Source organism: Daucus carota, chromosome 9 (genome assembly GCF_001625215.2).
Source record: "Daucus carota subsp. sativus chromosome 9, DH1 v3.0, whole genome shotgun sequence".
NCBI lineage: Eukaryota > Viridiplantae > Streptophyta > Magnoliopsida > Apiales > Apiaceae > Daucus > Daucus carota.
The window spans coordinates 7,600,083-7,614,779 of record NC_030389.2 but is presented as its reverse complement, the minus strand read 5'-3'; the positions used below and the strand labels follow the sequence as shown (position 1 = coordinate 7,614,779).

At 36.4% G+C, this 14,697-nt stretch overlaps 1 long non-coding RNA gene and 1 other non-coding gene across 3 annotated transcripts; one reads left to right on the top strand and one right to left on the bottom strand.

Moving 5' to 3' along the window:
• Window positions 1–449: 449 nt before the first annotated feature.
• On the bottom strand, window positions 450–1,719 carry LOC135149305 (uncharacterized). 2 transcript variants are annotated; one of them, XR_010287703.1, is made up of 3 exons: window positions 1,180–1,719; window positions 592–751; window positions 450–512 (listed from the first exon to the last, which is right to left on the bottom strand). It is a non-coding gene; the product is annotated as an uncharacterized LOC135149305 (long non-coding RNA). The 2 variants fall into 2 exon arrangements; XR_010287704.1 differs by having other exon boundaries at window positions 606–751.
• Window positions 1,720–13,784: 12,065 nt separating this feature from the next.
• Window positions 13,785–13,891, top strand: LOC135149815 (small nucleolar RNA R71). Its single transcript, XR_010288030.1, has one exon. It is a non-coding gene; the product is annotated as a small nucleolar RNA R71 (small nucleolar RNA).
• The last annotated feature ends 806 nt before the right edge of the window (window positions 13,892–14,697 follow it).

The following is a 14,697-nucleotide window of genomic DNA, read 5'->3' as shown; positions in this document are numbered from 1 at the left end:
GTCAGCCTCAAAATAAAAAAATCAATAAAGAAAACTGCATATAGTAATTTGACGGTGTCAGTCTTCTGATGCATACGTGTAGTACAACATTATCTGACGTATATTCCATATTTTTTGTAATCTAAAAATAATTAATGTACAAAGTATTATTTCTTTCAACTCTGAAAATTAAAGGCAAAGAAAAGAATTTTCAATTTAAAAGTAGAATAAATCATAAATATTTGTTACAAAAACCGAAATGTGAATCCGAATAGAAAGCCGTGACAAATTTTCATGTTAATTCTCGTCAAAATGTTTAAATCAATATCTAAAAGAGATGTTAAGATTTTAACTCAAATTTATGTAAAGATTGATGAAAAAATCCCCCTTTATTTTTATGCTGGCTCCTCCACTGTTTACAAGTAACAAGTGATATCCAAACTTAACAACTGAAGGCAAGTAATGACTAACCTGCATGATCTTTTGGACTAAGACTATCCCCAGCCTTAGCTCCTGGATCTCGAGTGGAAGATCTGATTAGAAATCGCAACCAGCATTAGTAAAGGCAATGGAATCAAATAAAACAGATTCACAAGAGCGAATATAGCTTACATTCGATATAGTACCATATAGACACGCCTACTTAATTCATACTCCCCAACAATAGTTCCTGCAACAATTCCTCTAGCTCCGCGATATGGAAAATCATACCATCTAGTTCTAGATTTCAGGAAACTTTCTAGAAAATCGTGCAAGGATGTATCACCCGCCACTGTAACAACAATAGAAAAAATAAACAGAATGCTGTAATAATTATTCCATTCGTTAAATTCGAAACAATTGTTCTTTTTTACACTGGATTAGTATTTGCTTTGAGACCAATGTATCACCTCAAAGTCTTACCATATTCACTCTTCTATTTCTAATATTTCATTCTATTTTATCATAATAAATAATCATCTGTGTGAAATCTAAGGTGTCAAACATACTACTAAGTACCAACTAACTAAGTTGTATAAATTCCAGCAAAACTGTGAGCTGAATACTAAGCCACTTAAGATTATTATTATTCGTTAAATTAACAACGCTACGATAAAATTGTAAGAACTACTCTGCAAACTTGAAAATTGACATCATTAATCAGCCAAACATTCAAAACAACAAACTACCAAAATATGAAAGCTATGCATTTACAACAACCTTCTTTCCAGAATTCCCGAGGATTTAATTTCAGCAAACGCGACAATTCTCGATTAAGCAAATCGACAACACGTTGCGACTCAATAGGATCCAATCCACCTTCATCAGCAGCCAATCCAGAAGCAACCGCCTCATCATGTGGCAAATATTTTACAAAATTGCCACTCCGCGTCTGATGAGGCACCGAAGCGCCGTCTTTCCGTGTGAGCCTGTTTCCGGCGGTCGCAGACGATGTGACGGCGCCGGATCGGAGTGACGGAGAGAATCGGAGAGTTTTTGTGCTGATGAATTAGGGTTTTGGGGGACGAATTGTTGTTTTCTAGGATTGAATGCGCCTCTTGAGCCTTCGTTTTTGTTGTGTGTGTAGCGATTAGACATTGTGTATGTATGTATAACTCTGTGATTCTTGTGTGGAGTTTGATGCGTCTGGCAGCAGTGTCTTTTAGAGATGCATATATATGTACTGGGAATTGGTTTTGTCTGCAATCTCTACTGGGAGAGAGAGTCCTAATAGGACACGGTTTTTTAGACAGTAGTATAGCATGGAAAGACGAAACGGAGAGACGAAACCAAAAAATGTAAATAAAAAGTACGAACTACAAAATATACCCATGTTGGCTTTTTTATAGTATATATATATAAGTATAATATATATATATAGGGGAGGTTCAAAATAGACGGAGGGTTAGCGAAAGACATGAGAGACGTGATTTCTATCCGTCGGATCAGTCTTGATCTTCTGATCAGATTGATATACTCCATACGGTATAAATACAATCAATTTATGTACAAGGGCAGTACATGGAACGTTTTTCACCTATTAAAAATCTTATACGTATCATTAAGTGTATTGAGTGCACAATTATTACAAAACTTTCCTTTATTAAGGAGATAATAAATATAATTTACTCTCCTTAATTAATTCCATTATGATGATATCACTGATCTAATTAACATATTTTAATTATCGTTATATACATATCAATCATAAGATTTTGTTAATTGTATTTCCACAATTAAAAAGATTGAATCTTGTATTGCCATCAAATTCACCGTTACAGTTCCATATAAAATACTATTCAAATTGTTTCCATGTATGTTGATATCTTAGAAATATTACCATTAATGATACATTATATGTAAGTCAATGATACATATTTTACATTATTTTTACCATTTTTAAACAGATTGTATGAAGATTGGGTGCACTATTAATATAAATTAAAAATTCTACAATTAATATATTACCATAGATTAAATTAGTGATTCTTTTAGAGTTCTACTATCTTTTATATCATCAAAGTATTTTTTTGAAACAAAAATTAAAAATTCTTCAAAACATTATCTAATCAGTTTAAACTATATCTATCACTAATTGATTTAAAATTCAACATCGATTTGATTTATTAATAAGAAAAACATTGGAGAAAAAATATTCTATTATTATTTGTTGCATGCATATACAGTGGAACACTATGTGTGGAAAAAAGGTTCTTCATCATCAATGGAATGGTTGTTACTAAATAAAACAAATTCTAAAACAAGTGATTTTTTTTATCTTTTATGAATTTCATTATGAAGAATTTTTATCTATTTTAAATTTCAAATTAATAGTTCACATTAAAGAACACTATTGAGAATGCCTTAAAAAAATTTTAGTAAGGAATTTTAAGAACTCACTATAATAAAGATTATAATAAAGATTATTTTAAATATTATTTTAACCATCTCGATCACCTTAAAGAATCTCCCACGAACACCTTAATAATTTTTTTTGTTTATGTTTTTGTAATACGATTTACTTTTTACAAGTGAGCTCCTTTCCATTCTTTTGAGGATTCTCTTCATATTCTTACCTCCAAAGCAAATGTTGTAATTTAACAAATAAAGAAACAACTTAATAGAATCTGTATTTTAAAATAATAAAATATTGAATCTTACACTATGATATTTAAATATTGAATCTTACACCAGAACACTCAAATGAATCCACATAAGTGAAAATATAAACAAATATGAAAAATGTATAGAACTGAAAATTCATAATATTTACTCAAAAATTACATTGACTTTTATATTACAACAATTAGAACTTTAGTATTTTTGAGAATACATTAATGAATCTTCATATTAATCAAAATTATAAATCTTTATTAGTAAAGTTTAAAAGAACATAACCATATATTTTTATTATATGGCTACGTAACAACTTAAAGAATGTCTACAAAAGAACATAGTAAATTAATATCTGAAAATTTTAAATTAGCAGGACACTTAATGAATTAATTTATTTATTTTTAAAATTTACCATCTAAAATACAAGGTGAATTTTTTATCGTATTCGTAAGTAACATCTTAAAAGAATATCTATGAAATGAGTACGAAATAATTTGAAAATATAAATTATTCCATAAGATATGTCACATTGATGAAAAATTCATGGATTAAAACAAATCTTATTTTAATAATTTAAAATATTTATATCCTGTCATCTAATTTTAATAAAATAAAATATTTTGATCGTAAATTATTATCATGTGTTTAAAGAACACCTGAAAGAATCTTGTAAAAAAATGTTAGTAATTGAATAATAAAAAGATGTCAATTTGTAGGTAAAATATACTACAACGGTAAACAATGAATGTGATTATCTTCTTTAACTCATAATAATAATAAATACAAGAGATTTTGCTGATATTAAAAATAGACCTTAGTGATATTATTTTTATTTTAATTCTTTTTAAAGTCTTATATGGAAATATAATTATTTTTATCACTTTTCACGAACACATTATAGAATCTCCGTATGAATTAAAATATTAAATCCTTAATACAAACTTTATCAAATCTCTATTCACCTTCCCAAAAAATTCATATAATTTTTCTCACCCAATTATAATAATAATAAATTTATGAGAGATTAATTTGTATATTATTAATTTGAAACTTGAATTTGTTTTTAAAGACGTTGTAAAATTAATATGACTTCACAAATATTTTATTGTTATATAAATTTAAGAATAAATAAATTAAAGAACTCACTAAGAAACTTTAAGAACTCACTATAATTTTAAGATTACTTAAGAGAATCTTTATAAAATTGGGTAGAATTTGTATTAGATGACTTAAGAGAATCTTAATAAACATAAGTGTTCTGTAGTTAATTTTTTTAATAAATATAAGTGTTCTGTAGTTAATTTTAATATATTTTTTTATTATATTCTAGCAAAATAATATTTAAGTTATAATAGAGAATTGGGTAGAATTTGTATTAGATCACTTAATAGAATCTTAATAAACATAAGTGTTCTGTAGTTAATTTTTATAAAGAATAATATATATGAAAAGAACACGTTATTAAATGATATTATATGAACAAATCGACTAGTGAAATACTGAATTTTTTAACAGAATCTTAATAAATAAAAGCTTTACTATAATAATAATAAAAATTATATTTAAATTTTATGTTATTAGTAGACACCTTATTACAATCTTAATAATATTACTAAAAATCATTAATACATAATAAAATTATATTAAAAATCTAGTGTTCTAATATGTTAAATTCCTTAACAAAAAAATTCTATCAGATATGCTCCAAAGATTTTTTTTTTGAAAACCCAGAATTTCATTCAAAAGAAGCAAAGTACAAAAACAAACAAATAACAGTACAGAGCCAAGCTATAGAGTAACATGATACTACAACAGAACCTATGATACTACAACATATATCAATCTCCAACAGAACTTCTTTCACTTCCATTAGGACCAATATTGGGAGAACAAAAGAAGCGTGCACTTCCACCTTGAGTTCATTCCAAGCCAAGAGGTCATATTCACAGAGGGTCATAGATTCTGACAATTTCATCTTCTGTAATTTATTGATAGTCAGTTCTTCCTGGATATCCTTGATGGCTAAATTGTTGTGCACTTTTTTTGTTTTGGTCTAACTTAACATTGGCTTTTCTTGTTCAAAACTACCAGATCCCCTGTCCTTATCAGAGCACCCATTGTCATACCAACAAACTACAGAATCATGGAGAAAAAAAAAACCAATGTGAGCACCAGGCTCTAAACTGCTAACAAATATTCGTGTAGCAGAGATCATGCAAACCAATAAAACAACCCCACATTAAGTAATCAAGCACAACCTCCTGCGTCCACCAAATCAACAAATAAAACCCTCAGCCTCATGACAAAGACCAACAACTGACTTGTAGAAAACTGAAAAATTATTCCAGCCTTCATAACAGAAGAAAAAACAATCCAAGGAATACAAACAAATACTCAGCCATGCAAAATACACCTCATAAATAGAGCAGAACCCGAAGGCAAGCCAAATATACATTTATGAATAACGGCCTGGTCCAAGAAAAATAATCTGCCAACTGAATTAGCATCTCCGGAAAATCGAACAGCTAACTGAATTTTAAGGCATCTCTAGAAAATTGAAGACACAACCATACACAAATTTCCACTTCCTTGCCAAAAATATACTAGCACACATAATATTCTCCCAACAGGGGAAAAAAAAGGAAGACATAACAAGGAAAGACCAAGACCCAATATAGGCTGCCAACACTCAATTTCGAGGCAACCCTAAAATCAACCTCTCATCCCTGGACAAAAAATACATAAGAACATAAGATACACGATTCTTTATAATGTTCTCCAAGTAGTTCGTATAATTAGAAAACTATACAAACTATATTTCACATCAATAAAGCAAGAACAAACCTTCCTTCATCCATGTCCGCCACAATCGGTGATGTTGATATAGAATCTACTCTTATATATAAAAGAAGAACCAAGGGCAAAATATGCCAAGAAATTGGTTGCGAAATGACGACAATACCCTTATGAAATTGAAAATTGCAGCTTTGCCATCACAGCTATACCATCGCTTCTCAGTTCTCACATGTCTTTGCGCCTTATTTCCGTTACCATCACATAGCAAGACTGACATAAAAGGGTCATGGAGGTACACCTGATTCAGCACCAGGCATAGACAGCTGCTAGGGTCGTAGTTCAATTCCTGTTCTGTCGCATCCTGTTCGCAAAAATCTACACGCAAGCGCACGTGATCACAAGTAATATATTAAGTTCGATCCCACAGAGACTGGTGAATTAAGAATACGCACCTATGCAACAATGTATGATCAATTATCACTGCCAAGACAATTAACAAGGATTGGTTTCTTTTATACTAATAATTAAAATTACTAATCAAATTCAGAATAGGAAAACACATGGGATTCTAACTTCATTATCGAATTCATCTAGAATTGAAATTACTAAGTAACATACGACTGTTGATCCTAATCAGACAACACGAAAGTAATACATGCCAACTCTCGTTGCACACATATCATACCAATCAAAATCCACAATTAAGATAGAAATCTCATGGACACCAACAAAGCTCAGACCCTATATCTCTATAGCGGTAGTGTAAGCAGAGAGGTTTAATAACAAGTCGTCTATCGTGATTACACAGGGTGATAAAAATAGTTCAAGTTTATCACAAATTATGTTTCATTCACATAATCCTATGTTTACATGGCATAGTTCTAAATTCAATCATCCACTCTCGCTTCAGAAAGAATTAACAAACAACTTAGAAGTTAGCTACGCTCCTAAGAAGAATAAGCACGGCTCATGTAAAGAAATCAATGTATATCACACAATCAAGTAATTACATTCGTTACTAGACTACATCAATAAATCCATTAGAATCCCATGAAGGCGGTTAGTTCATAATCGAACTAATCGACATCATGGATTCTAATGATAACATGGTAAATAAAAGACAAGAATTAAATGGAATAAAAATGCTTGAATTAATAATAAAGATCACACGTTACAGATTGATGTTCACGAACTCGCTCGAAACTGTCACTTCCTCGCAAAGAACGATCTAATACAACTGATAATGTGCTTGAACGATTAAACTGAAACTACGATATTGTTCTATATTAAAACTATGACTATGAGGCTAGGGTTTTTACACACGAGAAATTAAAATACATTGACTAAGTCAATCGGGCCTCGACCGCTGCGAAAATCCATCAGAAAAGCTGTAAAAATCGGCCCGGGGAGTTTCTGCTGGGCGCCACCGCGCTAAACTAGCGCAGGCGCGCTAGTTGTCCCGAGGATAGCGCGGGCGCGCTACTGACTGTGATGGCAGCCCTGTTTCTTCATTTTCAGCTCGTTCTCGCGTGTATGTCCTTCCTCGCTCCTAGTACCACTTCCGTAGGTGATCACGGTTGCATTTAGCACATGCAACAAGCCCTTTAAACCCCTAGATAGCTCTAGTGGACGAGTGTGCTCTCGTGAGGGTTTGTAGAAGATGTACCCACAAAATCCCAAGCCGTGATGAATCCACAATTCTCCATTCTTGCAAATAATGCACCAAAAACAACCTAAATTGATAGAAAATCACTTCATCACCTCAACTCGTGACCTGCACAGAAAAACAATAAAAACACATCAAAAGACACTAAACACTTAAGTACAACCAACCAATTTAAGTGGAAATGAAGGCCTATAAGTGTGTATAAATACCACTTATCACACCCCCAAACTTAAACTGATGCTTGTCCTCAAGCGTCAACGACACTATACAATAATACAATGCAATGCATGAATGCAACTACGTGATGAATGAGTGAACTATGAAGTAATTGCCTTGCCAATTATAATACCTCAGATTGTGCTAATGTTCTCGAATTTCATCTCTCTCGCTACTAAGTCAATTACTCTTCTATTTACAAGTGTGGAGTGCCCGTGTGTGCAAGCATGTTCTTTCATTGAGACAAGACAAAAACTACTACTCCCACAGAATCCCAATCAAGAATTGTAAAAGTTTAAAACTAACACCCCGTCACTCAAGTCCAACTAAAAGCCAAGGTCCCAAAGAATGTCCACACCCTTCTATTTTATTCACTATATATATTTTTTCTTTTTGTCTCTTTTTTTTTTTATTGGTGATTAATTGCTCGGTCTAAGGTCAGAGCGCTTCGCAGTGTAAATGCGTTACGAACACCACAAGACTTCACACACCAATTATTCACTCTATTCTAGTGGCTTATTTAACCGTGCAATGGTTGAGATCCCTAAAGATTTATGCACTAATACCCATGTAGCGAGCGTTGGGTCAACAATCCCAAACCACGAAGGGTTTTAGGTTGTTAGGCACAAAGTCCCCTCAGACTTAATTACTCGAGTACTAGTGAGCTCAACCTAGTTAATTCTACCACTTATTTTTTTAGTGAATTTATTTACTACTATTTTTTTTTTTCTTTTTTTTTTCTTTTTTTTTTTTCTATTAGAAAGGCATATCTACTCTTCAGTTCCCCCAAACTTAAGATTTACAGACCTAAGCTGAAGGATGCTCAATTCAATCCTAGAATTCATGGAATTTCGTCTAAATCCTATCTCAAGAACATATGTGAATTACAATTTCCAACACAAACAATTTCCAAGTACTAACCTAGCATTGCAATTGAAACTACTAATCAAAAACTACGCACATAACTCATCATAGGCAATTAGCTTGGCTTAACTTCATAATTCATGCAAATGCTCGTGATACTAACTACGACAATTACCACTAAACATGTAATATATAAAAAAAAATGAGAAAAAATAGAAAGAAAACGTGAGAAAATAAAAAAAACGTGAGAAATAATCAAAGCAAAATAAAATAAACGTGAACTACATGAACTAACTAACCCATGCAATAATAAACTACATACTAATATGCTCTTCCTTAGATTACCACCCCCAAACTTAAAATATTCAATGTCCCCATTGAAAGTGATAAAAAGGCTAGAGCACCCGCATACCTACTCGGAGTCCGAGTCCTCCACCTCCTCTGCTGGAGGTGAATCAGGTGGAGGATACTGCATCCCTGCTCCGAATACCGGCCACTGAACTGTGACCCCCTGTGCCTGAAAAGCACTACCTAGAGCCTGTGTCAAATCAAACGCAAACCTCTGGTGGATGTCATGCATGGTGTCCATCCGTCTCGCTAATCGGCGATAATGAACATCCCCCATTGGTTCGGAGCTCCTCTCCGTCTGTGAAGTACCAGCTCCCGAAGCTCTAGGACGCTCTCTCCTAACGAACTCTGGACGTCCCCCTGGCATCTCATCATATATGTACCCAAGGCCTCGAGGGTGGGGAACTCCTCCATCCCACTCTGTCATCCGACTGATCGCCGAATGATCAATAGGTGCTCCTGGCAACTGTAGTTGCTCGTTGGCTGGCCAACGAACACCACTCGATCGACAGAGCTTCGTCACAATTGTGCCATATGGAATGGCACCAGTGGTTCCTCCCTGTAAGAACCTCAGAATCCCCTGATGAATAACATGTCCCAGATCAATATACTTGCCTGAGACAATCCCAAAGAGTAGAATAGCTCTTTCCACTGTCACCTCATGCCCATGTGAAGATGGCATGATGTTAGCACAGAGGAAGGCGTTCCACGCCTTCGCATACCGGTTCAACCCGGCTGCTGGAAAAGAGACATGTGCCGGCAAGGGAGGTGCTGTCATCTTCCAAGCTGTATCCGGCACACACATATCATACACCAATCGATCAAGATCAACTGGATCATCATCAAACCGGCGTTTAGCACGCCCAATCCTCTCAACCACCCAATCTTCTTCATTACGGCGCCTGGCACGCCCCCCAATAACTCTACGGATCGCCTCCGCACTATAATCAACCCGGATTCCTCGTACCACCGTGAATCCATCTCGATTCTCCTTGGCATTAGCATAAAACTCTCGAATAATAGCCAAGGGAACCGCTTCCGGAGCCTCGCAAAAAGATTCCCAACCTCGTTCTTGAATCATGTTCAAGAGCTCACCATCTTCCGCCGTGGGTAGGAATCCCCTCTCCTTAACTATCGACTTATTCATAAGCCGTTGAAACTCGGTTCGTGCACCATCAGAGGTGAACTCAACCTCACCCATAGAGGAAGAATCGCTAGATGTAGGGGCTTGGGTGCTTGGTCCTTGTGATCTTCGGGCTCTTTTGGGTGCCATTGATAGAGAATTAGAGTTGCAAGAGGTTTGTGTGTAGTGGGTTTTGAGAGATTTGGATGAAGGTTGTGTATGGATGTGTATATATAATTAGGGTTTAGAGAATTATAATGGGATTTGGAGATGTGTTTTGTGTTTATATAAGGATTGGAGAGCTGAGTTAGGGTTTTATGGGATGTATTTCGGGCTAGGCATGCAAAATTAGGATTGTGGGCTTTTAAAAACGAAAAGAAAATAATTTTTGGGAGAAAATTCGCCAGTTCCGGCAGTCAGTAGCGCGGCCGCGCTAAGTGTAGCGCGGGCGCGCTGTGCACCTTAGCGCGGGCGCGCTGGACACTAGCGCGGGCGCGCTAGTGTCTGACACCGAGGGCTGATTTTTTCGATTTTTGTGTTTTTGAGGTTTACAATGGTACAATGTGGTTCCAATGCATGGGTTGCCTCCCACGAAGCGCTTGTTTAACGTCGTTAGCTCGACGTGAAGTCCAGAATTAATCCGATTCCGATTGAAGAATCGTGGTTTGTACCTCACGATTCACATTTCCGCCAAAGTAAGGCTTCAACCGTTGTCCATTAACCTTAAATGATTCATCCGGTGATTTTGCATAGATTTCTACTGCACCGTGGTGAAATACCGTCTTGACTGTAAATGGCCCTGACCAGCGTGACTTGAGTTTCCCTGGAAACAGCTTCAATCGAGAGTTATACAATAGAACTAATTGACCTACTACAAAAGATTTTTGAATCAACCGCTGATCATGCAATCTTTTCACCTTCTCTTTATCGACTTCTAGTCCCTTGGCAGATACCTTATGCCCCAATATGATTCCTTCTTGCACCATGAAATGACATTTTTCCCAATTGAGAATCAGATTAGTTTCCACACATCGCTTAAGAACCATTCTCAGATTCGTGAGGCATTCGTCATAAGATGTTCCGAATACGGAAAAGTCGTCCATGAATACCTCCACATTGATGCCGATCATCTCTGAGAATATTGCCATCATGCACCTTTGAAAAGTGGCTGGTGCACCGCATAAGCCGAAAGGTACTCTTCGGAACGCAAATGTACCATAAGGGCATGTAAAGGTTGTCTTTTCTTGATCCTCCGGAGAGATAGCAATCTGGTTATAGCCAGAATACCCATCCAATAGGCAATAGAATTCATGACCAGCCAACCTGTCAAGCATCTGATCAATAAAAGGCAGAGGGAAGTGATCCTTTCTTGTAGCTTTATTCAGCTTTCGGTAGTCCATGCAAATCCTCCAACCAGTGACAGTTCTAGTTGAGATAAGTTCCCCTTTTTCGTTGGCTACTACTGTCATGCCCCCTTTCTTAGGCACACACTGTACTGGACTCACCCATGAGCTATCTGAAATTGGATATATGATACCTGCATCAAGCCATTTAAGAATCTCTTTCTTTACAACCTCCTTCATGATAGGATTTAGCCTTCTTTGTTGTTCCACTGAAGGTTTGCTTCCTTCTTCAATGAGAATTTTGTGTTGACAAAAGGAGGGACTGATGCCCTTGATATCAGCTATGGTCCAACCAATCGCTGTTTTGAATTCCCTTAGCACCCTCAAAAGTTTTTCCTCTTCCTCACCTGACAAGTTAGATGCAATAATAACAGGAAGAGTAGAACCTTCACCAAGAAAAGCATACCTTAAGTGATCCGGTAGTGGTTTAAGTTCAAGTTTAGGTGCTTCGATTACTGATGGTTGTAGTGGTTTGTGATCTTCCTTTTGTTCTTCCAAGCCAAGAGATTCGACAGGTGGTTCAAAATTCCTTCTCCAAGGTGATGAGTTAAGATGATGGATTTCTTCCAATTCTTCTTCACTGTCCCATTCCTCATCATTGGTAAGGATTGCTTCCAATGCATCATTCTGTAAAACCCGCTGGCTATTAGCTTCTGTCGTAGTGTCTAGCACATCCACACTGAAACAAGATTCCTCATCAGTTGGTAATTTCATTGCATTGAATACGTTGAACGTGACAGTTTGATCTTGTATTCTCATTGTAAGTTCCCCTTTTTGGACATCGATCAATGTTTGGCCGGTGGCTAAAAATGGTCTACCCAAGATGATAGGAATCCTTTTGTCTTCTTCAAAGTCAAGAATCACGAAGTCGGCTGGAAATATTAATTGATCAACCTTGACTAGCACATCTTCAATTATACCCCTCGGATATGTGATCGAGCGATCAGCCAGCTGTAGAGACATGTTTGTCGGCTTGAGCTCTGGCAGGCCAAGTTGTGTGAAGATAGATAAAGGCATCAGATTGATGCTAGCTCCCAAGTCGCACAGACACTTATCAAAAGAGAACTTCCCAATAGTGCAAGGGATAGTAAAGCTTCCCGGATCTTTAAGCTTAGGTGGTAATTTCTGTTGAAGTACAGCACTACATTCCTCCGTTAAAGCCACTGTCTCTAACTCTTCGAGCTTTAGCTTTTTTGAAAGAATACCCTTCATGAACTTGGCATAACTAGGCATTTGCTCGAGTGCTTCAGCAAACGGAATGTTGATGTGAAGCTTTTTGAATACTTCTAGAAATTTACCAAATTGTTTATCCAGCTGCTGTTTTTTTAACCTCCTAGGAAATGGAGGTGGTGGATATACTGGTTTTGACATCGGAGCAGCTGCAGGAATAGCTTTATCCTTTTCAACAGTAGGGTTGATGCCAATTGTATTCGAAGGAAGTTCTGCTGGAATTTCTTGCGGTTCATCACCCTGATCTTGTACTAATGTTGAGGTAGGCCCTGTTGTAGTTTTTCCAGATCTCAGCGTAATGGATTGGACTTGCTCTTTAGGGTCCCTCTTACCTGGTACTTCTGTATCACTAGGGAGATTCCCCTGTGGTCTGCTTAGTAAAGCATTAGCTAACTGACCGACTTGTGTCTCCAAGGCTTTTAAAGTTACTGCTTGACTCTTGTACATGAGCCTTAGCTCTTCCATGTCAGACCTTTCGTTAGCTGATTGCCCATGATTCTGAAATCCCGGGGGGTGATATGGCTGTTTAGGTGCATACTGTTGTGAATTTCCAGCCTGATTATACTGTTTAGGTCCCTGTTGAAATCCTTGTTGAGGCTGATTATAACCCTGATTATTACTCCAGCTGAAATTCGGATGATTTCGGTTGTTAGGATGATAAGTAGCTGGAGCAGGCTGTTGACCTCTCTGAAAGTTGCTCACAAATTGTGCTGATTCACTAGAAATGGCACACTGATCAGTAGCATGAGTACCAGCACATAATTCGCAAATAGAGATTGGCTGTTGAATTCCTTGGTGAGCCAGAGAATCGACTTTCATCGTGAGAGCTTTAAGTTGAGCTGCTATGGCTGTAGACGTGTCAAGATCAAGAATTCCGGCTACCTTCCCTTGAGTAAGTCTTTGAGTAGGGTTCTGATATTCATTAGCAGCCATCATTTCAATGAGATCATAAGCTTCTTCATAACTCTTAGCCCATAGCGCACCTCCAGAAGCAGCATCAAGCATAGGTCTGGATTGAGGTCCAAGACCATTATAGAAACTGTTTATTTGCATCCAATCCGGCATGCCATGATGGGGGCACTTCCTTAGCATCTCCTTATATCGTTCCCAGGCTTCACAGAATGTTTCTCCTGATTGTTGAGAGAATTGAGATAGAGCATTTCGTAATGCAGCAGTCTTTGCCATGGGGAAGAATTTAGTGAGAAATTTCTGAGCTAGATCTTCCCATGTAGTAATCGAACCAGATGGTAAAGAATGTAACCATCCCTTAGCCTTGTCTCTCAGTGAAAATGGGAAAAGCCTTAGCTTCACAGCTTCATCAGAGACGTCATTAAATTTGAAAGTGTCACAGATCTCTATAAAATTCCGTATATGCATATTGGGGTCTTCAGTAGGAGAACCCCCATACTGTACCGAGTTCTGGACCATTTGAATAGTTCCTGGTTTGATTTCAAAGGCTTTGGCTGCGATTGCAGGCCTGACAATGCTTGATTGGATATCATCGATCTTTGGCATAGAGAAATCCTTCAATGCCTTGCTGTCTGGTTGTGCTTCAGGTTCTGGCATTGTTTCAGAATCAGAAGAAGAAGTAGAAGATGAATCAATTGCTTTCTTACGGGTCTGAGAACGTGTTTGCATAAACGCGACCCCAGTACCTGAAATAAAGAAAAGAAGAAAAGTGAGAAGAGAATAGAATCCTAGTCAGAGAATTTTAATGCACACTGAAGACAAGTACATAAACTAATTAATTAACACCGAGTCCCCGGCAGCGGCGCCAAAAACTTGTTCGCAAAAATCTACACGCAAGCGCACGTGATCACAAGTAATATATTAAGTTCGATCCCACAGAGACTGGTGAATTAAGAATACGCACCTATGCAACAATGTATGATCAATTATCACTGCCAAGACAATTAACAAGGATTGGTTTCTTTTATACTAATAATTAAAATTACTAATCAAATTCAGAATAGGAA